General features: G+C 40.4%; 1 long non-coding RNA gene and 1 other non-coding gene across 2 annotated transcripts; both read left to right on the forward strand.

Moving 5' to 3' along the window:
* The first annotated feature begins 495 nt into the window (after window positions 1-495).
* TRNAS-CGA (transfer RNA serine (anticodon CGA)) lies at window positions 496-577 on the forward strand. The gene has a single exon. It is a non-coding gene; the product is annotated as a tRNA-Ser (tRNA).
* LOC140534239 (uncharacterized) lies at window positions 496-12,528 on the forward strand. The gene is made up of 2 exons (XR_011977219.1): window positions 496-6,250; window positions 11,928-12,528. It is a non-coding gene; the product is annotated as an uncharacterized lncRNA (long non-coding RNA).
* Window positions 12,529-12,833: the final 305 nt, after the last annotated feature.

A 12,833-nucleotide genomic window follows, 5' to 3' on the forward strand; every position in this document is an offset into this window, starting at 1 on the left:
TGTAGTACGGAAGGAGTGACGGAGGGGATCAGTAAAGGCTGGAGGAGTAATGGGGGTGTCAGTGAGGGAAGGGGGGTGATGATAGAGGGGTCAATGAGGGACTGGGAGAGGAGAGAATGACCCGGAAATAAGGGACGGGGGCGGTGATTGAGGGAGGTCTTTGGGGGGCAGGGGAGATCGTCGAAGGTGACAGAGGAGTGGGAGGGGTCGGGCCCCCCGTGAAGAGAAAGCCATTCTCCCTTCTCCCGGAAGCCCCCTCGGGGGCTCCAGCCCCTGCACACCATTGCCCCCTCTCTCCGAGCTGATCCCGGCCCCGCCCTTTCCTGGGGGGATTCCGAGCCTTCTCTCCCAAACTTCGGTGAGGAGCCACGGAGAGAGGGGGTGAAGGGGCATCTGCACCGAGAATTAGAGGGAGAAATTTGTCTGTCGGCCCGCAGCCTTTTCCACGCTGCTGCGACCCTTCCTATAAGCGCGCGGCAAAAGCTCAGCCCGGGAGTCACGGTGGCCGAGTGGTTAAGGCGTTGGACTCGAAATCCAATGGGGTTTCCCCGCACAGGTTCGAATCCTGTTCGTGACGGCCGCTGCTTTTTTTTTTTTTTTTTATTTTTTTTTCCCTTGCCCAAGAAAAGGGAGGCTCCAACCTAATTCATACAGAGTAGGTTCCGGTTGGGAAAAAAAGGCTCAGCACCTGGATTTTCGGGGTGTAGAGGGCACAGCCCGGGGGAGAACTGCTCGAGTCTCCGTCCCGCTAGCCCTTTCACTTCTGGGTCCGCCTGCTCTTGTTCGTTTTTATTCGTTTTTTGGAGGGGGCGGCAGGGCTGTGATTAGTTAGAGGTTAGATTGAATGGGAGGCAGAGACGTTTTTAGCAAAGATATAGAATGGCTGTGATGACATCCATCGCCTTCTGGGAGTGTAGTGAGAGAGACGAGAGCGAGGGGTGCTGAAGGGTGACCCCCAGTCCGGGCGCGCCTGCACGTCTTAAGTGGGGTGCTAGCATGAGGCTGATGTGCTGGTAGGGAAATTCCTTGGACAAGGCTGGAGCTAGACAGACGGAAGCCTGAGACGGGAGCCGATGTGGCGCCGAGGGAACGTCGGCGTCTGGGAGCCGGCAGGTCCTCGGTTCAAGTCCCGACGGTTGACGGTTAGGCCTGACTGTTTCCTAATCTGCCCACGTGGGGTTAATTACTCTACGTTACCTTTGTTAGCTGCGGTGGGGGGTGGGGCGTAAGGAAACTTACCAGACGGGTAATTGACGTTTGTAGTTACGCGGAGTTCTGGTCGGTCCGTGCATCTTGAGTCTGGTGCGCAGCAGTAATCAGTTACTTGTGTGTTCCGCACCTGATTGACATATGTACATAGAGTATCTTTGTTATTTTTCCCTTTTTTGTGAAACTCTGGATGCCAGCCCGATTTTTACTAGTTGGTCTCCAGGGTTCCGGGGTGAGCTAAAGAGCTGGGCAGTGTCTGTCGCTCGGAACTGAACTTGGTTCAGCTGCAGACGAGGTCCGGAGCCGAGGGCTGCCTGGGGGGCGACGGGAGGGCCGCCGGACCCGGAGCCCTGGTGAGTCCGGCGGTGTTCCGACTTGGGGATCCAGGCTCCCGTAAGTCCCTCGGCTTCCAGTTAGTTAAGTTTGGGAGTTCAGGGGAACGTCCCCACTGTGACGGTAAAATCTTCCGACTCGGAACTGAAGAGGTCCGCTTTCTTTTTCTCGAACTCCAGTTGGATTTCAGACTTTTTACCCGGAAGACTGACGAAATGGCTGCATTCTTCCCAGGGTTTAGAATTTTGCAGTCCCTTTCAAGAATCAGCTGGGGTACATGGCCTCTGGATGTACACAGCAGCCGACCATCAGATAAAATAGCAGCACTGGAGAGAGCAAAGGATGATGAAAGTAGCATCCCAGTTATTAACAACAAATACACACCAACGATACACCCGATAGACGTAGCTCAAAAACGCAAAACATCACTTGACAAGCTACTTTATTGACTACAGGTTTAAATTACACGTAGAACATAGTATATGCAGTATCACAGCAATACATGGGTATCCATGGGACACAAGCCAATATTCAAATACCAAAATCAAAGGAGAAATGACATTGGTGGGTCTACAAATAAGATTTGAAGAAAAAGAAACATAACTAAACGTACAGTAAAGCTGAATAGTTAGGCAAATGCAACTACAATAAATGCCTGATATATATGAATAAATAAACACAAGAAAAATAACGTAATACATGCTGTAAATGATATGCATCAATGAATTTAGAATGAAATTACATACAAAGTACATATTATATGCATAAACATTATCATCACCTGGCTATATATGTTGTATCCATTTAACATCTTTCACCTGATACATCTTAGTTAGCATGCTCATTGGTCAGAGAGTTGTAGCTCTTCTACTGAACTAACTGCTCCTATCCCTAGACTAACACCTTTTCAGGACTTTTCAGGGCTGCTTATCTACCTTCGGTGTCCATCTGATTCACCCAACTCTCACTTGTAGTTCCAAAAAGCTGTAGCAGGAGCAACAGCCAGAGCCCCATAATACCATCTTGGCAGATGGGCTAAACCAGGTCAAGGGTACCCGACAGGCTTCAGACTGGTCAGTGAGTGAGGGAGATGTCTACCCCAAGTATGTGAAGACTTCCCCTGGTAGAATGGGCAAATGAGAACAATTTGTTCCAACAACCATGAAGACAGCTGATGCAGGCGATGTGGAATGCCAACATCATCCACAGCAAACCAGACCATTGCCAGTCATCTTGACTTCTGTCCTGCCGCTGGATTTCTAATGAATCTGGAAGAGAGAGGCTGATGACTTTGCACAATTCTGCCTCATTTTAATTCACATCCAAGTCAAGACATCCTCTTCAAAATGAAGGAAGAACAACATCTGTTTCTTTCCTTGGGCTATATTGATTGCGTGGTTGAATCATAAATCCTCATCATGACTATAGTCCTGCTCTCCTAAATCTCAACTGGTCCAGCCTGGCTACCTGGGTTACTACATTCTGTCAGGACATGTAGAAACCAGAGCAGTCTCTACAGTTAGAGTGCTAGATAGGAAAGCTATTGCCTCTGAGTTTAAACCTTTTCTATCATTTGAATGGGATTTTGTAGAATATTCTTTACTTGAAATGAGTTTCTGGATCTTTGAGTCTTTATGACTAGAAAGTTATTTCTTCCGTGTATCATCCACTGAAATGAATGTCCAACACTTTTTGTCTGCCTTTCAGAAAATCCAAATAACTCACCTACTGGTGATAAATGGTTACAGTGGATTGCTTTGCAGGATCATTGCCAGTCTCTGGAACCATTCTGTACACAAAACAATATGACCAGTCTCTCTACTCCTAGGTATAGGGTAGCTTTCTATCAAATTGCTAACTGGTGTATCTCATGAATATCATGACTTCTCAGCAGAACAATATCTTCTAGGTGAAGGTATTAACAATTCAGTCATTCATTTCAGTGTTTTGGGGGGCTGAAGTTGTGGCTAAGTTGCTCTAACTCCCCTTGAAGTCAAGACATGTACTGATTGTATTTGCTTTCTTTCTATTCTCTGAGACTCTACAGTCAGTGGGTAGGTGTGGTTCCGGCCCAAATATGAGAAGGTAGGGTGTAAAGTCATTGATTAGCATAGGAAAGCCACATGTTGCCACTGAGACTTTTGTCTCAGTGTCTCTAATATGTGCTTTAAAATTTTGGGTTAATTCTGAACCAAATTAAGCTCACACAAGATTGAGTATGTGTGTGTGTATACATATATATACATATATATATATATGTATATATATGTATACACACACACACACACATAGAAGAACACAAAAAGAAAATTACACAAGGCATTATTGGTGGGTAGCATGCTTCATCTAAGTACTCTAGGTTGGTCATTGCTTTTTATCAGAGATCTTAAGTCTGTCAAAGTTGTTTTTCTTTATAATACTGTCACATAAAGTGTTCTCCTGGTTCTGCTCTATAAGTTCTTACTTCTCTGGATTCTCTTAAGCTGTCTTCTTTTCTTCTTTTTCTTTCTTATGGTACAATAGTTCTCCATTTTAATCACACAGCATAGTTTGTTCAGCCATAAGCCAAACGAGTTTCCAGTTTTTTTCCTTTTTTTTTTTTCCTACTTTTAATCCTCCCTTTAGGATCAGTAAATTTCCTTATCAAGTTTAATGGATTTCTACACCAAACTGTGTGTTTTGTCTATTTCAGACAAGTCAGGTTCATTTGATGTCAACTCTCCCTTATTGCTTCCTCCAAGTTTGTGTACTCATCTTCTTATGCTCCCCTTTATGACAAACAACAAGTTCTACTCCTTTCTTCTTCATTTCTATACTAGTGAGTGTCTAATTTTATTCTCCCTTTTCTTTTCTCTCTTAAAACTGAGGAAATTATGAGAACTGAGTGAACCACATTGACTCTATCTTGTGACTTGATTCTGGATCTGGATTCCTTTCTATTCAATTACAAGTCTAGTCTGATTTCTATTTTGTGAGAAAACTTCATTCAGTATGGGGATTGTGAGAAAATTTTATTGCATTGTTTGAACCTACTCCTGTATGGCTGGAAAGCTGGACCACCTCTATCTGTTGCTTAGAAACTAAGCACCTTTAACTAAGGACCTAGGTTATGGTAACCAGAAACCCAGTCACATTCAAAGATTGCTGCAAAGAGTTTTCTCACAATTATACATCTTAAGCAACTCATATGTCTTTATCGAAACTGGTCCTGTACTGGTCAAGCAGTTATTGTTTCCATGTTCCTTTGATTGAACATGGACACTTGGGGGTATATCTCTTTTTCTGACTTTAGGGAACTGTACTTTTTGCTTTCCCCTTCCCAGCTTGAAAAGTTCCTAATCTTTATTGCAATTAAAAATCAGATCACTTAGTCTTGTATTCTGGTTTTTACCTTGGGTTAATTGTTTTTCTTTTAATTAATTGGTCTTATTTGGTTGTTTTTAATGAATAAGAATCTGTCTCCCCCTGTATTCGGGGACCAGTGCCAAAGCTGAAACAGCCTGGTCATGACGTGATTCTTTGTGTGATTGGTATGCATTATTTAATAAACTGATAGGCTTGGGAGTTCAAACCTTTGTTTCTTCAGTCATTTCAGATTCCACCTGCCATAAAACCCTAAGGACACAACTAACCTACTCCATAACCTTTATTTTTCCTTATTTAGTCCCCTCAATACCTTTTGAAGACATTAAGGCTCTGAAGAGACACTTTTCTTTTTTCTCCTCCTTTTAGACTGTTAGCATCATACAATCCCTTCCAGTTGCTCACATAAATTCACCTTCCTGGGTTTCTCCTGATTCTTGTGTTTGTGTTTTCCCACTCAGTTCTGGCCTTTTCGTATGAAATACTTATGATACTTGAACATCCTCTATTTCATTTAAAAGTCCATTTTGCGGCTCAGATTCAATCCAGCTCAGACTCTGTCTAGCTGGGATTCTACCTGGCCTGCTTGTGAATACAAGCGTTACAAATACTTAGGCTCCTTAAGAGGCAACCCAATTTGGTGAATCTTTAATAAACTTTGTTTTCTTTGGCTTTAAGAAGGCTTGAGTTGAATTCATTCGAGCACGACCCGGACTGTCGGTATTTTGGGGTCCCCCTCCACCCGTCAGCCTAGTCATTTATGGTTCCCTGATCCAGAAAAGCTGCTAATCTCAAGTTCTTCTGCTAAAACTGGAAGAAGGCTTGAGTTGAACTCATTCAAGCACGACCTGGACTGTCGGTATTTTGGGGTCCCCCTCAACCTCTTCAAGGGTACAGTAAAGAATAGCCATCTGAATTCAGTGACCAGACATTCATCAGGATGACTGAAGATGACCCAGGATAAGGCAATTGGGATTAAGTGACTTGCCCAAGGTCACACAGCTAGTGAGCATCAAGTGTATGAGGATCTTTGCCAAGAAAACTTCAAATGCAGTCACAAAGAATCTGACACAACTGAATGAGGAGGAGGAGCAGGAGGAGAAGCACAACAGCAACAACAGGGTGATGTTATTTAGATAGAAGCCTAGCCCACTTTTTACTTTAAGGAGATATTCTGTGGCTACATCAAGACCCTTTAACTATCACAAGATCATGCCACTAGCTGTAGGAGAGATTCCAGTAATGACTGATGAGCAGATACCATTCCATGAATCATCAATAAATTAATGATAACTTCGAAAAAAAAAAGTCCATTTTGCTCTTGGAAGTATTACAACTTTGCAAGGTAAGCTTTCTTGATTGTAAAAACATGTCTTCTGCTTTTTTTTTTGAATATTATATTTCAAATTCTTTTTTTATGGTGGAAGGTTCTGGTCCTGTATGATCCTGGTTGTGATTCCTTGGTACTTGAACTCCTTCTTTCCATATGTTTGTAGGATTTTTTCTTTGCTATGGAAGCGCTGAATTTTGGCTATGGTATTCTTTGATCTTTCCTTTGGAGTTTTTATTGTTGTTTTGTCTTAGGAATTGATTGGTGGATTCTTCCCACTAGTTTTACCAAGATAGTTGTAATAGAACTGGGCAGTTTTCACCTATGGTTTCTTGAAATATAGTTGCCATGGGTTTTGTGGAGTCCAGTGATTTCTAAATTCCCTCTCCTTGATAGGTTTTCCAAGTCAGTTTTGTATATCTGATATCTCCCATTTTTTCAAACTTTTGATTTTGTTCCAACATATCTTGTTGTCTCTTGGAGTCATTGAGTTGTCTTTGGTCCATTCTAGTTTTCAGGAAGTTACTTGGGTAAGGTTCATGACTTTCTCTTTGAAACAATTTATTCTCCTTCAAATTCTTTCCTCTGGAGCTTTTATTTTATATTTTCTCTCACTTAATTTTTTGTAGATAATCCTTGTGCAGTTACAAATTGCTTTCTAGAAATTACAAATTTTGTGGAGATTAAGGAAAATAGGCACAATGATGTACTATTGGTAGTTGTGAAATGATACAACTATTCTTGAAAGCAATTCAAGTCAAAAAAAGTTATTAAACTGTGCATATACCCTTTGGTTATCCAGTAATACCACTACTAGGTCTATATCTTGAAGAGATTTTTTTAAAAGAGGAAAAGAACTCACATGTACAAAAAATATTTTTGGCAGTCCTTTTAGTAGTAGCAAAGAACTAGAAACTAAGGGGATACCCATCAGTTGGGGAAAATGACAGAACAAATTATGGTGTATGAATGTCATAGAATACTATTATGCTATATTATCAAAATGAAATAATATTTGTAAAATGCTTAGCACAATGTCTGGTACATAGTAGGTACTTTTAAATGCTTGTTTCCTTCTTTCAAAAAAAAAAAAAGATAGAGCTGGTTTTAGTGAAACCTAGTAAGACTTTTATGAATGTGAAGTGAGCAAAACCAGAATAACTTACACTATAAAACAAGAAATTCTAAAAGTTTTAAGGATTTTGATCGATGTAACGATCAAGAAGGATTCCAGAAGACCCATGATAAAACATATCACCTGTCTCTTGACCCTGTAATGGGTTCAGGATACAGATTAAGACATATATTTTTTGGAAGTGGCCAGTGAAGGAATTTGTTTTGCTTGACTATCTGTATTTGTTACAAAACTTTGTTTTTTGTTTGTTTTCCTTCCCAATGAGAGGGGAAGGGGGAGGAAGAAAGAAAAGAGAGTTTCATTAACTAAAAAAAAGTCTTTCTTAATCCAAATTGCATTTCAGAATGGCTGGACCAATTCCCAGTATCACCAACACCGAATTAACATATCTGTTTTCTTGTAGCCCCTCCAAGATTTGTCATTTTCCGTTTTGGTCAGCTTTGTTGATCTAATAACTGAGAGGTAGAACCTCAGAGTCCATCCCCTCTCGGAAAGTGAGTAACATATTTCATCATGAGCCTTCCAGAATCACAGTTGGTCACCGCGGTAACCAGAATTCCTTCAGTCTGTCAGAGTTTGTCTGTGTTTCCAGTATTGTTGCCATTGTAGAAATCATTCTCTTACTTCGTTCTACATGAGTTCATACAAGTCTTCCCAGGTTTCTCTGAAAACACCCCCTTCATCATTTCTTATAACACCATACCATTCCACCACATTTGTGTACCATAATTTGTTCAGCCATTCTCCAATAAATGGACACCCCCTTATTTTTCAAATCTTTACCACTCCAGAAAATAGCTACCACGAATATTTTTTGGTACAATATCTACAATATTTTGCTTAAGACTAATCCTCCATAAATCTAATTCCTTCCTCTTCCCCTCTACCCTTATCCTTCTGTTTCCCTGTTGAAACGTATTTCTGTAGCTAGCTGTGTGTGTGTGTGTGTGTGTGTGTGTGTGTGTGTGTGTGTGTGTGTGTGTGTGTATTCTTTCTTCCTTTGACCAGTTCCTATGGGAGGGAGGTTCAAATGTCACCAGCTCCCCTTCCTTCTCCTCCTCCCTTGTTGCTATACTTTACCTGGGCTTTTTGGGGGCCCTTGGAGCCCTTCCGTCACTTTTCCATTGACTGTGCTCTCTCCGTTGTGCACTTTTATTACCTTCACTCTGAGAAGTGGGCTTGGGATGTTGTTTGCCCTCTGTTTCAGGTGTTAGAGGGGATCTCCACCAGACAGGGGAGTTTAAGCCAGGCTAACATTGGAGCAGAAGTACAGGCAGGGTGGTGCCACCACCAATCAGGGATGGAAACCCTGAGAAACCTGGGGGTCTGGGACTCAACTTTCAGGGGGTGGTTTTGGACTTGGAACTGGGATTGTGCACTATGAGACCCAGGCCAAACTTTGAACTTAATCCCCTTCTTCTCCCCAGAGACTGAGGTAATGCAGGGGAATGGAGGATTATGCCTTCTTCATGTGGGAGGAGTAAATTTGTGATTATAACTTGTGACCCTGCACATGTAACACAGACCACCGTGACCTAGAAGACCAAGTATATTACATTTGATTCTTCTCCCACTCCCACACCCCTCACACCTCAGTCTTTGGGGAGGGGAAGGGGATCAGACCCTTTGTCTGGCTCCTCCACCCCAGGCACAAGTCCCCTCCTCAGTTTGCACCCATCCCTTCTGGGGAGGGAGCAACAGTTGGCATCTGTTCCTTCTCCTTGCACAAGCTTAAGCCAGTGCCAGATTTTAGACCTGGTTCATTCAATCCCTGCTCTAGAAGCTCCATGAGGTATACTTCCAGCCTATAGCTCATCCCCAGAGTCCACAAACCTCTGTCTGCATAGGCTGACCTAGGCTAGAAAAAATGACTGAGTTATTTTTTTCCCTCTGATTTCCCAATCGGAACTCCATCTAGTATATTTTCTAAATTTTTATGGATTAGTTGTGGGTGAAGACTGAGCTATATTGCTTCCTCCTACACCATCTTGCTTGGTTTCTCCTAATTTTAACCAGATTAGTTTTGTTGGTGCAAAAACTTTTCAATTTCACATGATTAAGAAATGTCCATTTTATATTTTGTGATTCTATCACTTTATGTAGTCTAGTTTTGAACTAGATTTTTTCTTCTCTCCAAAGACATGAAAGAAAATTTCTTCCTTGTTCTCCTGATTCACTTGTGATATCAAATCTCATATCTGAAAGTTTCCTTTGGGATACAGGGCGAGATGTTGGTTAATATCTAAGTTCTGCTTAACTTTTCAGGTTTTTCAACAATTTTGTCAAATAGTCCTTACCCCAGTACCTGAGATCTTTGGGTTTAGCAAACATTTTACTTGTGTTCATTTTCTTTTGTACTTATTCTCTTTTCCTGAGCAACCTAATTTTTTTGGTTACATTTAGTTCCAAGATGTTTCCCTCTCTCCCTATTCCTTACTCAAAACAAAGTCAAGTGCAAATCACATCATCATTTCTTTGATGTCGCGGTCTTCTTCGAAAATGAAGGACAAACACAGATCCTGCACTAGAAAAGACCAGCATTTGACACAAATATACATGTGAAACTATAAAATACATAGTTTTATGTATCAGTTATTTCTCTGGTGGTAGATAGCATCTTCCTTCAGAGGCCCTTTGTATATTAATATAACTCAGACTAGCTTAGTCATTCATATTTACTCTTCAAACAATATTGTTAGTGTATACAACATTCTCTAGGTTCTCTCATTCTCTCTTCATTATTTCATGCAAGTCTTTCCATGTTTTCCTAAAATCCACCTGCTCATCATTTCTTACAGCACAATAGTATTCCATCACAATCATATACCACAATTTATTCATTCCCAGTTGATGGGCATCATTTCAATTTCCAATTCCTTGCCATCACAAAGAATTGCTATAAATATTTTAGAACATTTAAGTTCTTTTCCTTTTTGCTTATGGTTTATATGGATTTATTTTATATCCAGCAACTTTGCTGAATGAATGGTTTGAATTTATTGTTACCCCTTTAGTTTTCTAAGTGATCATCTTTAAGTACTCATTTTGTTTTGTCTGTGTACTTATTCCCTTAATTTCTCTTGTATTATTAATATAGTGGGTATTTGTAGGATTATGTGAAATAGTAGAAGTGTTAATGGACATCTTTGCTTTATTTCTGATTTTACTGGAAACACCTCTATATTTTCTAAATTACATGTTTGCTTGATTTTTTTTTGTCACATCCAACTTTTTGTGACCCCATGCGCCACTGCACACCAACGCTGTCAATGGAGTTTTCTTGACAAAGATACTGGAGTGCTTTGCCATTCCTTCTGCAGTGGATTAAGACAAATAGAGGTTAAGAGACTTGCCCAGGGTCACACAACTCTAAGTGTCTGAGGCCACATTTGAACTCATTGTTGACTCCAGGCCCAGTGCTCTATCCATTTAGCCATTCAGTTCCCTCTAATGTTTGTTTACTATATTGAGGAAAGGTTCATTTATTATTATGCTTTCTGCTGTCTTGAGCAAAAATGTGTTAAAGTTATGACCAAAACCTTTTCAGCATCTAGTGATAAAATGTTTTCATTTATATTAACATGATTCATTATAAACTGTTGGAAAGTCAGCATAGTTTTAAGCTTTAATAAGCATTAAGACTTTTTGAATCCCTGAAAAGTTTGAAAGTCTTTTCAGTCTTCTTTATAAAATTCAACCCTGCATTCCTACAATAAATCCAAATAGGTCATAGTTTGTAATCTTCCTATTGTTATTGCCAATATTTTACTTAAAATTTTTTTAACATTCATCATGGATACTGATATTTAATATTTTTTGTTTTCTCCCAGGTTTAGGTATTATGACTATATTTGTATTACAGAGATTAGAACAGTGCCTTTTTCTTATTACTGTCAACAATTCATGTAACCTTGGAATTGTTCCTTGAAAGTTTGATAGAGCTCACTTGTAACACCATCTGGTTCCTCGAGGTGGTTTTTTTCTTTGGCAGTTTGGTTATGGCTTGTTAGTTTCGTTTGTTAATCTGAGTATTGCACACTTGTAAATATTCACCCATTTCCTCCATTTTCATTTTGTTCTCGGGTTGAAAGAATTCCAGTTAGTTTTTATAATTTCTTGAAATGCAATATCTAGGTATTTTGGGGGGAAGGTAGTGGGGAAGATACCTGAGGATGGGTCACAATTTTCAGATAATTGGATAATCCTTACATCATCTTTCTCTTTAACCTGTTTTGGAGGTCAGTTTTAAACACACCACACACACACACACACGTTTCATGACTCACTGAATGATTTTGTTTGGCCCATTCTAATTTTCTGAGCATTCAGTTCTTAGTTTTCTACTATCTATTCTGAGATGTAAGATTTCCTTGCCATTCTTTTCTCTCTAGCTCATCCATTTTGGCCTCATGTTTCATTTTTCCCAGGTATTTTTGTAATCATAGCCAGGATGGTTTTTCTCAGATGTTTTGGTTGGATTTGTAGGATTACTGTTCCTCAGATTTACCCTATGGGCATTTCCTCATACTAATTGGTTTTGTTTTGTTTTTTTTGCAGGGGGAGGAAGGAGGGAGAAGGCATAGAAGGACCCATGCTCGTGTTGGGCACTTTTCCTTAACTCCTGAATGGCATGGGAAAGCCAAGATTAGGCTCTTCCTTCAAAGGAATCTGAGGTTACTTTTGATCTGGCCTCTGCCTTGGGCCTCCTTGCCACAGGGCTTTAGGGAGAGACACTTGCATTAAGCTCTGACTTTGGTCCTTTCCCCCTACTACTGGACTTACTTCACCCAGTTTCAAGCTCACAGGGCTGTTGTCTTTGGACTTTTTTCGTGCCAGATCTGGATCTCTCCAGTTGCCCTGAAGCTTTGTGCAAAAATTTTAACATACCCTGACTTGTCTACTTCGGAGCTCCTGCAAGATTCCAGCAGTGCTTCAGTGCACCCCCAGGCTGAGTGGAGGAATCTGTAAATGATTTTCTATATTTTCCCAACTAATAGTGCATTTTAAAGTTTTACTGGGATGTTTTACAAGGATCTTGGCTCCTCTGAGCCATAGTCTGCAATCATATTCCCACAGTTCCTCCTCCCTCCCTCCCCTGAGTTCAGATTTTTAAATTCTCTTGTTTTCTAGGTTATTAAAAAAATACCTCAAGTTCTAATTTTTCGGCCTATTTTGTTTTATTTTGGGGTTGTTTGCTTCATGGTATTTTCAGAGTCCACTATTTGGGTAATGTTTCTCATCTGTTTTCTGGATCTCATTCTCTTAAGTGTTACCAGTTATTTCATTTCAGCTAAATTTCTTAGATTCATTCTTATAGTCCTTGTATCTAATTCATCTTTTTTTCCTTCAGGAGTTCTAGTTCTAATTGTTTTACAGAACCATTTTCTTCCGAGATTTCCCCTTGGCATTCTCAAGCCAAATTGTATCATTAACGTGATTTTTTTCTATTTGTCTTCAGCTTTA

The sequence above is a fragment of the Notamacropus eugenii genome, chromosome 3 (assembly GCF_028372415.1).
Source record: "Notamacropus eugenii isolate mMacEug1 chromosome 3, mMacEug1.pri_v2, whole genome shotgun sequence".
Taxonomy (NCBI): domain Eukaryota; kingdom Metazoa; phylum Chordata; class Mammalia; order Diprotodontia; family Macropodidae; genus Notamacropus; species Notamacropus eugenii.